Here is a 12133-nt window from a genome sequence, read left to right on the forward strand (position 1 = left end):
AGAGTCACATTAGATCTCCACAGCATATGTCTCAGAAAAATATGCTACAAGTGGATAATGTGCTAAGCCCAGAATTGAATAGCAGAAGAACAAACTGCATATCCCCTGTGAAGTTGTATAATACTTCGATGACACTAATCTTCTCATTAAACTAATGGGCTATCTTTTAAATAATATTCTTTTGGCAATATAATAAAACTATAAAAGTTACTGAATACATAATCTCCAAAGAATTAAAGTATAATAGGGAGGTCCATGATGGGTGTAAAGTAAGCATTAATGTATTATAAAAATAACAATAATAATCCTAATAGCTAGAAGAATACTTTATAATTTTCATATTATTTTAAATATGTTATATTATTTGATCTCACATTAAAGCCTTTCATAGATAAGGAAACAGAAAGAGTTAGAAGCATAATTGTTTTAAAAAAAAATGAATGTGTTATATAGTAAGGAAGAACAATGACCAGCATATTCCAACGGTACCTACACAATATTAAAAGAATTAAAGAAAACCTGACAGCACATTGCACTTATATTATGTGTATCTGTGTTGCACTTATATTATGTGTATCTGGGAGAATGAAATGGAGAAGATAATGACAGATACATAAAAGGAGTCAGGTACAACTTAAATTCTATTTGAATCATTGAAGAGTTCCCACATGGTAGAGATTGAAAAATCATCAAAATCATAAAGTCTCCTATGGCATTGAAGGTTATCTCCAATAGTCCTGATGTATCTTGCCATTGGCCTAAGGTGACATCAGAGGAGAGAATGAGGCTGGCAAATTTGAACAGATTTCTTTCACTTAAATCCAATTTACTTACAAATTATGACATCTCTTTTGTGGTGTCATGGTCTTCTCCCAGAAAGAATAAACAACTGTCACAGACAAATTCAAAATTCTTTCCTTTATGTCAAATATTTCCTTCAATCTACCACACCTTCACCCATGAAAAGAGTGATAAACCAGAATGGAATCAGTTGGTAGAAAGATTTGAAGATAAAGTATAGAAGTTCATATATTTTAGAAAATCTGCAGCATGTTCAGGCTTTAGCTGATATAATGTCCACAATTTGGAAGGAAGTTGAGAAATTTGAAGGCAAAAAAAAAAAATATTGTTAGTGAAGGTGGGATTTGATTAAATAATTCATCTCTCCACCCCATTCCTCACCCCAGTGGATATAATTACAGACAAGTAAGAATTTTTATGTTAACAAGGTGTTCACACTCAGTGATCCCTTTAGGAAATATTAATTTCTTTCATTGACAGAAATAGAAGCAGCCTTTTCCACATGACATGTAGGTCCTTCTAAATAAGTTTCTGAGGGACAACTAGATGACACAACGGATACAGCATAGGCCCTGGAGTTAGGATGGCCTGAGTTGAAGTCCAGCCTCATATACTTGATATTTCCTAGCTATGTGACCCTGGGCAAGTCACTTAATCCCAATTGTCTCTCACACACAAACACATAAAGAGTAAAGTTCTCTTTTTTAAAAAAATAAATAAATAAGTCTGAAAAACTGTACTTTAAATTATCTCAAACATATACAAAGAACATACCATATATAATTCTCAAGGAAAAAGGGAGTCTAGAGCTTCCCTCATTAATAGTCCTAAGAGAAATGATTATTTCTCATTCATTAATAATCAATTATTTAATTAGCACCAGGATTTTTTCAGAAGCCTGCAGGTTGTTCAGTCTCTGAAGAACATTGCTGATAAAGAGAGTTAATTAACTTTTTCCTCAATCTTATTCAGATACCACCCAAGTAAGGAAGCCTATTGTACTTGACACAGGTTTGAGTGGGGACAAATTCTTTGATTAGATTGCCCAAAGATGGACAGTTTAGAATTAAATGACACAATCAAGGTTTTATACATCCCAATCCCTAGGTCCATCTCTCATTATAATATTTATCCTGCCTCATTGTTAACCAATCAGAGTTGATTATGATCTTCAGGAACATTCACTCTTCCAAGGGCATATAAACTGTGAGCCCACCACCACCATTATTTGTCTTTGGCATTTCAAAGTGTCACTAACCAATTTTATTGGTAACATACTAGCGTTATTAACAAAATGATTAATCATTCAGAACTTATGTTTCTCGAACTTTGTTAACGTCACAGACTTAATTAACCTTTATAATAAAATTATTCATCCTTATGTATAATTCAACTATCTCCTGATTTAATATGATCTTCCATTTTATTCTGGGCTACCCTCTTCTACAGCAATAACTAACTACTAGAAGTTGTTCATTCAAGAGCTCAAAAAAAAAAATCTGAATATTAGAAGAGGCCACAAAATTAGTCACATCTCCAACTGCTGTAAAGAGGGTCTTGGATACAATTTAATAGTTCTTGGAGTTGTTAAACAAACTTTTTGTCAGAAGAGCATTCAGTTCATTTCATACAATGGCCTTTCAGTAATTAAAAATTAAAAAAAGAAAGAAAGAAAGAAAAAGAAAAGGGAATAAAAAAAGCCCTTTCCTTATCTTTTCAGCTAATGGAATGGATTGTAAGCATCAAAGAGACCACCAGCCTTTAGTTCTGTGGCCTGAGCTGTCAGCTGCAAGTTCAAGACTGGATCTCCCCTTGGAGTGACAAATACATCAGAAATGATTGGGAATATCAGTGAGAGCCCTTTATGAAGCTGAAAGTATGTATCTCCTTCGGTTTGTTTAGTTCCATTAATTGTGAGTGGTGTGTTAACCTCAGATGGCTGAGAGAGATGACCCGCCTTCCTGTCTGAGCTGAGAACATTCTATTCAGGGCTAGATGAAGAGGCTGGTCATAAATCAAGTGGTTTATGGAGGAGAGAGGATTGTGCTTTGGATGGTTGCTTCATCTGCTTCCCTTTGTAATGTAAATACCTGAGAGTATTGAAATTAGGCTGCAATTTTCTAAAAGGGAATAAATAAATAAATAAAAGGAAAACAACCTGACCAATTTCTCCTTGTTAGGGGCAAAATGGAGAGGTCTTGCATTTCTTCCCTGGGTTCTCCCTCCCTTACTGATGTGTTATTTAACACTGCTGGGGCTCTGCAACCCTGGAACATGTTAAAGGTGAGATGTAAAGGTTACTATGGTAACTCCCCAGGGTACAGTGCTTTTAGGTGATGGGGGATGTCAGGTACCTGGACCAGGCTGGAAATTGATCAATTACATAAAATTGATCAGAAGGCAGATAAAGTATTTGTCTTCACTCTTAAAGATGCTAAAGCTATTGACGGTCAGTTAGACCCCCAAAGTTTGAAATCATTTAATCAGTCAATAAATCACATTTTAAGTGTTTATTATATATTAGTTACTATCCTAACCATAGAAAGGGGCGGAATGTTGTATTTACATCATCCTAATGATCCTTGAAGGATCCAATAAGGAAGAAAAAAATTTTGGAATCACGTGGCCTATCAAATAAGTAGTATTTCTAGAGGGGTAAAGGTCATTGTAAGAGTTAAGACATAGCATTCAGACCATAAGAGTGAAGAAAATTTTTTTTTTAATTTTAATAATTTTTCCCAATTATATGTTAAAAGAATTTTAACATTTTTTTTTGTTTTGAGTTTTATATTGTAACCCTTTTTCTCTGCACCCCAGTCCCTGATGGTAAGCATTTTGATATGTTACATATTGTAATCATGTAAAATATTTCCTTATTAGTCATTGCAAAAAAAAAATGCAAACAACAAAATAAAGTGAAAAATAGTACATTTTGCACTATTTCAAACTCCGATTCTTTTTGTACAGCAAAATAACTGTTTGGACATGTATACATATATTGTATTTAATTTATACTTTAAAATAGGTAACATATATTGATCAATCTGTCATCTGGGGGAGACGGTGGGGGGAAGGAGGGGAAAAATTGGAACAAAAGGCTTGGCAATTGTCAGTGTTGTAAAATTACCCATGCATATATCTGGTAAATAAAAAGCTATAATAATAAAAAAAATTCTGTATCCTAAAAAAAAAAATATATTACATTTAGTCTATATTCAAAAATCTTCAGTTCTTTCTCTGGAGGCAGATGGAATGTTTCATCACTGAGTTTTTTAGGATTGAATTGGATCGCTGTGCTATTAAGAATAACCAAGTCTTTTTGATCCTAAGATGGCGGAGAGGAAACACACGACTCAGTGAACGTCCTCACTCCCTCACAACCAATTAGATAAATTAAGTCTCAAAATTAGCTCAGGACTGATAGATACCACAAGGACTGGAAGCACGACTTACCAGCTGAAGAGAATCTGGAGTTTCAACAGGAAAGGTCAGTTCTCAGGGGAGGAATAAGAAAGACCAGCACAGACGGTGGGGTAGGGGCACACTGCGCCCATTGCGCTGGGAGGGGCTCTGGGATCAGAGAAGCCACTGAGGTAAAGGAATCTGGCACAGGCTGTTAGCTCTTCTCTGCTAATTATTTAGCAGTTCAGAAGAGAAAGCCAAAATATTTTAAAACTCAGATTAGATTTCCCCCCACACACACACCCTGGGGGTGACTCGGCAGACTCGGCACCAGGGGGTGTGGCCTCAGCTACCTCCTAAGAATAGTTAAGAGACTGACAAGTGGGTGGATACGGCCCAAGGCAACACACGGCCTAGCTTAGCTGGAGGGAGTGGAACTCAGCTCCAGGAAGTCCCAGAGAAGCGGAACCTTTGAACTAGGGACCGCGGTTTCTGGCAGACACTTCCAGTTTGAGCGCAGGGGCTTCTTACGTCACCTGCTGCAGACGTCCACTCCCCACCCGGACACATAGGCTGAGCTTCTTGCTGTCTTCACTATTCTACGCCCTCGAAGCACAGCAGTGCTAATCACCTCTGAGGCACTTCCAGGGAGGGGGTGGGGAACTCTCTCCCAGAGCTCTCTCTTAGCTCAGGCTCAGGAGCCGCTGCATCCATCCCGTCTGGGAGGAAGCTGGTAAAGAAGTAAATAATTTCCTACCCCAGAGACAGACCCCAAAAGATTTTTTTTAAGTATGAACAAAAAAGCTAGAAAAACCATAGATTCCTTCTATACAGAGAAAGAGCGGGTATCCAACCCCGAGGAAGTTGACAGCAGAGAATCAGATAACAACCTAAAGGGGAACGATTCCTGCCCCCCATCACATAACTCTCTCCTAGAAGAAGCTCTTAAGAAATTGAGGGAGATCGAAGAAAAATGGGGAAAAGAAAGGGAAGTTATGATAGAGAATAACAACGTCCTGAAATTGGAGTTGGAAAAAATAAAGAATTCACAGGAGATGCAGGGAAACAAAATTAGTGAATTAGAAAAGGTTAAAAAAACACAGGAAAGTAGGATTTCTGAATTGGAAAAGATAAAAAAGTCTCAAGAAAATAGAATTTCTGAATTGGAAAAAGAAAATAATTCTCAAAAAAAAAAATTAGGGAAATGGAAAAAAACTCAATAGAGCAAAATAATTCATTTAAAAACGAAATTGGGCATTTACAAAAAGAACTAAAAACTGTGAAAGAAGAAAATAACTCCTTAAAAGTCAGGATGGAACAAATAGAAATGAATGATTCACAGAGAACCCAAGAATCAGTCAAACAAAACAAAAAAAAAATGAGAAGCTGGAGAACAACGTCAAATACTTACTGGGAAAATCTATAGACCTGGAAAATAGATCTAGGAGAGATAATCTGCGGATTATTGGACTTCCAGAAAACTATGACCAAAAAAAGAGCCTAGATTCTATTTTACAGGAAATTATCAAAGAGAACTGTCCAGAGATAATAGAAACAGAAGGGAAAGTAGATGTGGAAAGAATTCATCGAACTCCTTCTGAAATAGACCCTAAAAAAAGAACACCACGGAATATTGTGGCTAAGCTGCAGAATTACCACACAAAGGAGAAAATCCTGCAAGCAGCTAGAAAAAAACAATTTAAATACCAAGGTGCCACAATAAGGGTCACCCAAGATCTGGCTGCCTCCACATTAAAAGATAGAAGGGCCTGGAACCTGATATTCCGAAAGGCAAAAGATCAAGGACTGCAACCAAGAATGAACTACCCAGCTAAGTTTAGCATCTTTTTCCATGGAAGAAGATGGTCATTCAATGAAACAGAGGAATTCTATATGTTTCTAAGAAAAAAACCAGACTTAAACAAAAAATTTGATCTACATCCACAAGACTGAAGAGAAACAGAAAAAGGTACACAGAACCCTTGAGAACTGTAACTTTGTTGTGGGTATATAAAAAATACTCAAGGATAATTTGATTTTACTGATATAAAAGAAAAAAAGGGGGGTGTGATAAAGGGAAGGAGGTCGGTTCAGAAAAAGGGGAAGGAGTGATAAAAAGAGGGAAACTACATCCCAGGAAGAGACATAGAAAATACACCATATCTGAGGGAACTTAGTGAGGGGGAGAATCATTGTGTGAATCTTACTCTCATCAGAAGAGGCTCAAAGAGTAAATAATTAACATATTTGTTTTTCAGAGAATTTTCTCTCACCTCATTAAAAGGGGGGAGAGGAAAAGGGGAAAGGAAAAGGAGAATAAGTGAAGGGACTTGGAGGGAGGGGGGAGGGATCCTAAAAAAAAAAAAAAAAAAAAAAAAAAGAGGGAGGGTTGCGCGTCACAAGGGGGGTCTGTAAATTAAATATCGGGGAGGGGGATCAGGGGGGTCAAGGGAAAAAAGTATAATCTGGGGATAATACGATGGCAGGAAATACAGAATTAGTAATTTTAACTGTAAATGTAAATGGGATGAACGATCCCATCAAATGGAGACGGATAGCAGATTGGATCAAAAAGCAGAACCCTACAATATGTTGTCTACAGGAAACACACTTAAAGCAGGGAGATACATACAGAGTAAAGGTAAAAGGTTGGAACAGAGCTTATTATGCTTCAGGTAAAGCCAAAAAAGCAGGGGTAGCTATCCTTATCTCAGATCAAGCAAAAGCAGAAGTAGATCTCGTTAAAAAAGATAAGGAAGGAAACTATATCCTGCTGAAAGGTAGCATAAATAATGAAGCCATATCAATACTAAACATATATGCACCAAGTGGTATAGCATCTAACTTTCTAAAGGAAAAGTTAAGAGAACTGCAAGAAGAAATAGACAGTAAAACTATAATAGTGGGAGATCTCAACCTTGCACTCTCAGATTTAGACAAATCAAACCACAAAACAAACAAGAAAGAAATTAAAAAAGTAAATAGAACATTAGAAAAACTAGGTATGATAGACCTTTGGAGAAAACTGAATGGCAATAGGAAGGAATATACTTTCTTCTCAACAGTTCATGGATCCTATACAAAAATTGACCATATATTAGGACATAAAGATCTCAAAATTAAATGTAGGAAGGCAGAAATAATAAATGCCTTCTTCTCAGATCACAATGCAATAAAAGCTACATTCAGTAAAAAGTTAGGGGTAAATAGACCAAAAAGTAATTGGAAACTGAATAATCTCATCTTAAAGAATGACTGGGTGAAAGAGCAAATTATAGAAACAATTAACAATTTCACCCAAGATAATGATAATGATGAGACATCATATCAAAATCTTTGGGATACAGCTAAAGCAGTAATAAGGGGAAATTTTATATCTTTAGAGGCTTATTTGAAGAAAATTGAGAAAGAGAAGATTAACGAATTGGGCTTACAACTTAAAAGGCTAGAAAAAGACCAAATTATAAACCCCCAACCAAAAATTAAACTCGAAATACAAAAATTAAAAGGAGAAATCAATAAAATTGAAAGTAAAAAAACTATTGAATTAATAAATAAAACCAAGAGTTGGTTTTATGAAAAAGCCAATAAAATAGATAAACCTTTGGTAAATTTGATCAAAAAAAAAGAAAGAGGAAAATCAAATTGATAGTCTTACAAATGAAAAGGGGGATCTTTCCACCAATGAAGAGGAAATTAGAGAAATAATAAGGAGTTACTTTGCCCAACTTTATGCCAATAAATTTGATAACTTAAGTGAAATGGATGACTTTCTCCAAAAATATAGGCTCCCTAGATTAACAGAGGAGGAGATAAATTGCTTAAATAGTCCCATTTCAGAAAAAGAAATAGAACAAGCTATTAATCAACTCCCCAGGAAAAAATCCCCAGGGCCAGATGGATTCACATGTGAATTCTACCAAACATTTAAAGAACAATTAGCCCCAATGTTATATAAATTATTTGAAAAAATAGGGGATGAAGGAGTCCTACCAAACTCCTTTTATGACACAGACATGGTACTGATACCTAAACCTGGTAGATCGAAAACTGAGAAAGAAAATTATAGACCAATCTCCTTAATGAATATTGATGCTAAAATCTTAAATAAGATATTAGCAAAAAGACTTCAGAAAATCATCTCCAAGATAATACACTATGATCAAGTAGGATTTATTCCAGGAATGCAGGGCTGGTTTAATATTAGGAAAACTATTAATATAATTGACCATATTAATAATCAAATTAATAAGAACCATATGATCATCTCAATAGATGCAGAAAAAGCATTTGACAAAATCCAACATCCATTCCTACTAAAAACTCTTGAGAGTATAGGAATAAATGGATTATTCCTTAGAATAATCAGGAGTATATATTTAAGACCGTCAGTAAGCATAATATGCAATAGAAATAAACTGCAACCTTTCCCTGTAAGATCAGGAGTGAAACAAGGTTGCCCACTATCACCATTACTATTCAATATAGTACTAGAAACGCTAGCCTCGGCAATAAGAGCCGAGAAAGAGATTCAAGGAATTAGAGTAGGAAATGAGGAAATCAAACTATCACTTTTTGCAGATGACATGATGGTATACTTAGAGAACCCCAAAGACTCTGCTAAAAAGCTACTAGAAATAATTCAAAATTTCAGCAAAGTGGCAGGATACAAAATAAATCCACATAAATCCTCGGCATTTTTATATATCACTAACAAAATGCAACAGCAAGAGATACAAAGAGAAATTCCATTCCAAACAAATGTTGAGAGTATAAAATATTTGGGAATCCATCTACCAAAGAAAAGTCAGGAATTATATGAGAAAAATTACAAAACACTTGCCACAAAAATAAAATCAGATTTAAATAATTGGAAAGACATTCAGTGCTCTTGGATAGGCCGAGCGAATATAATAAAGATGACAATACTCCCCAAACTAATCTATTTATTTAGTGCTATACCAATCAGACTCCCAAGAAACTATTTTAATGACCTAGAAAAAATAACAACAAAATTCATATGGAAGAATAAAAGGTCAAGAATTGCAAGGGAACTAATGAAAAAAAACTCAGAGGAAGGTGGTCTAAGTGTACCTGATCTAAAGCTATATTATATAGCAGCAGTCACCAAAACCATTTGGTATTGGCTAAGAAATAGACCGGTAGATCAGTGGAACAGATTAGATACAAAGGACAAAAAAGGGTACATCTATAGCAATCTAATCTTTGACAAACCCAAAGATTCCAACATTAGGGATAAAAATTCATTATTCGGAAAAAACTGTTGGGAAAACTGGAAATTAGTATGGCAGAAATTAGATATGGATCCACACTTAACACCATATACCAAGATAAGATCAAAATGGGTCCATGATTTAGGCATAAAGAGGGAGATAATAAATAGATTGGAGGAACAGAGGATAATCTACCTCTCAGACTTGTGGAGGAGGAAGGAATTTATGACCAGAGGAGAACTAGAGATCATTATTGATCACAAATTAGAAGATTTTGATTACATCAAACTAAAAAGTTTCTGTACAAATAATACTAATGCAAACAAGATTAGAAGGGAAATAACAAATTGGGAAAATATTTTTAAAAACAAAGGTTCTGACAAAGGTCTCATTTCCAAAATATATAGAGAACTGACCCAAATTTATAAGAAACCGAACCATTCTCCAATTGATAAATGGTCAAAGGATATGAACAGACAATTCTCAGAGGAAGAAATTGAAACTATATCCACTCACATGAAAGAGTGTTCCAAATCACTACTGATCAGAGAAATGCAAATTAAGACCACTCTGAGATACCACTACACACCTGTCAGATTGGCTAAGATGACAGGAACAAATAATGACAAATGTTGGAGGGGATGTGGGGAAACTGGGACACTAATACATTGCTGGTGGAGTTGTGAAAGAATCCAGCCATTCTGGAGAGCAATCTGGAATTATGCCCAAAAAGTTATCAAACTGTGCATACCCTTTGACCCAGCAGCGCTACTACTGGGATTATATCCCAAAGAAATACTAAAGAGCGGAAAGAGACATATATGTGCCAAAATGTTTGTGGCAGCTCTTTTTGTTGTAGCTAGAAACTGGAGGATGAATGGATGTCCATCAGTTGGAGAATGGTTGGGTAAATTGTGGTATATGAAGGTTATGGAATATTATTGCTCGGTAAGAAATGACCAGCAGGAGGAATATAGAGAGGCCTGGAGAGACTTAAATCAACTGATGCTGAGTGAAATGAGCAGAACCAGAAGATCACTGTACACTTCAACAACAATGCTGTATGAGGATGTATTCTGATGGAAGTGGAAATCTTCAACATAAAGAAGATCCAACTCACTTCCAGTTGATCAATGATGGACAGAGGTAGCTACACCCAGAGAAGAAACACTGGGAGGGGAATGAAAATTGTTAGCACTAATATCTGTCTGCCCAGGTTGCATGTACCTTCGGATTCTAATGTTTATTGTGCAACAAGAAAGTGATATTCGCACACATGCATTGTACCTAGACTATATTGTAACACATGTAAAATGTATGGTATTGCCTGTCGTCGGGGGGAGGGAATAGAGGGAGGGGGGGTAAATTGGAAAAATGAATACAAGGGATAATATTATAAAATATATATATATATATATATATATATATATATATAAAAATTAAAAAAAAAAAAAAAAAAAAAAGAATAACCAAGTAATTCATAGTTGTTCATTTTACAAAGTTGTTATTATTATGTATAATGGTCTCCTTGGTTCTGCTAAATTCACTTTGTATAAGTTCCTGTAAATCTTTTGAATTTTTTTCCCCTGAAAATGTCTTATTTGTTATTTCTTATATCACAATTTTATTCCATTACAATTATATTTCACAATTTGTTCAACTATTTCCCAATTAATAGGCAACCTAATTTCTGAGTTTCAGCCCCACAGAAAGAGCCACTATAAATATTTTTGTACATATATATATATATATACACACATATATGTATACATATATAATATATATATAGTGTGCATATATGTATATATATACATATATACATACACACACACACATATATATATATACATACACATACACACACACACACACACACACACACACACATATATATATATATATCTTACATTTCCTTTTATAATCTCTTTGAAATACAGGCTTAGTAGAGGTATTCCTGGATCAAAGGATATAAACAGTTTTTTAGGCCTTTGGGCATAATTCCAAGTTGCTCTCCTGAATGACTAAATCAATTCACAATTTCATCAAAAGTGCAATGGTATCTTAGCTTTCCAATATCCCCTCTAACATTAATTCTTTTCTGTCACATTAGCCTTTATAGTGATTTTCTAATCAATAATTATAGTTTACCCTATACTAGATTGGGGGACTACAAAAACAGAAGCATGAAACTGCCCCTTCCTTTGAAGGACTGAACTCAATTGGAAGAAAACTTTTATGCTTTTATTTTATTTTGGTTGGTTGGTTTTGTTTATTAATTTCTTTTTTCAGAAATCAGTGTTGGCCAAATGCTGAAGTTATACTTTTATTTTATTTTGGTTGGTTGGTTTTGTTTATTAATTTCTTTTTTCAAAAGTCAGTGTTGGTCAAATGCTGAAGGAGCCTTAGTGTCCTTCAGATAGTCTGAAAGTTTGATCCCTCAACCGATTATGTCCCAAGGAATATGACTGAGATATTATTGATATGAAAATGAAAAAAAAATCATTGACACAAGTGAAATCTATTCCAATCTCTCCTTTTCAACTCAGAACACATTTATTGTTCATCTGTGGTGGCTTCCCAAGATATGTGGGCTGATGAAACAACAAAATGTTTCAAACACTGTTAAAATATAATAGAGAATTCATTGTGGTCTAGCAGATGGAGTACTAGATAAAGTTTTAAGAGAAACTGTTGTG

Source organism: Sminthopsis crassicaudata, chromosome 6 (genome assembly GCF_048593235.1).
Source record: "Sminthopsis crassicaudata isolate SCR6 chromosome 6, ASM4859323v1, whole genome shotgun sequence".
Lineage (NCBI taxonomy): Eukaryota > Metazoa > Chordata > Mammalia > Dasyuromorphia > Dasyuridae > Sminthopsis > Sminthopsis crassicaudata.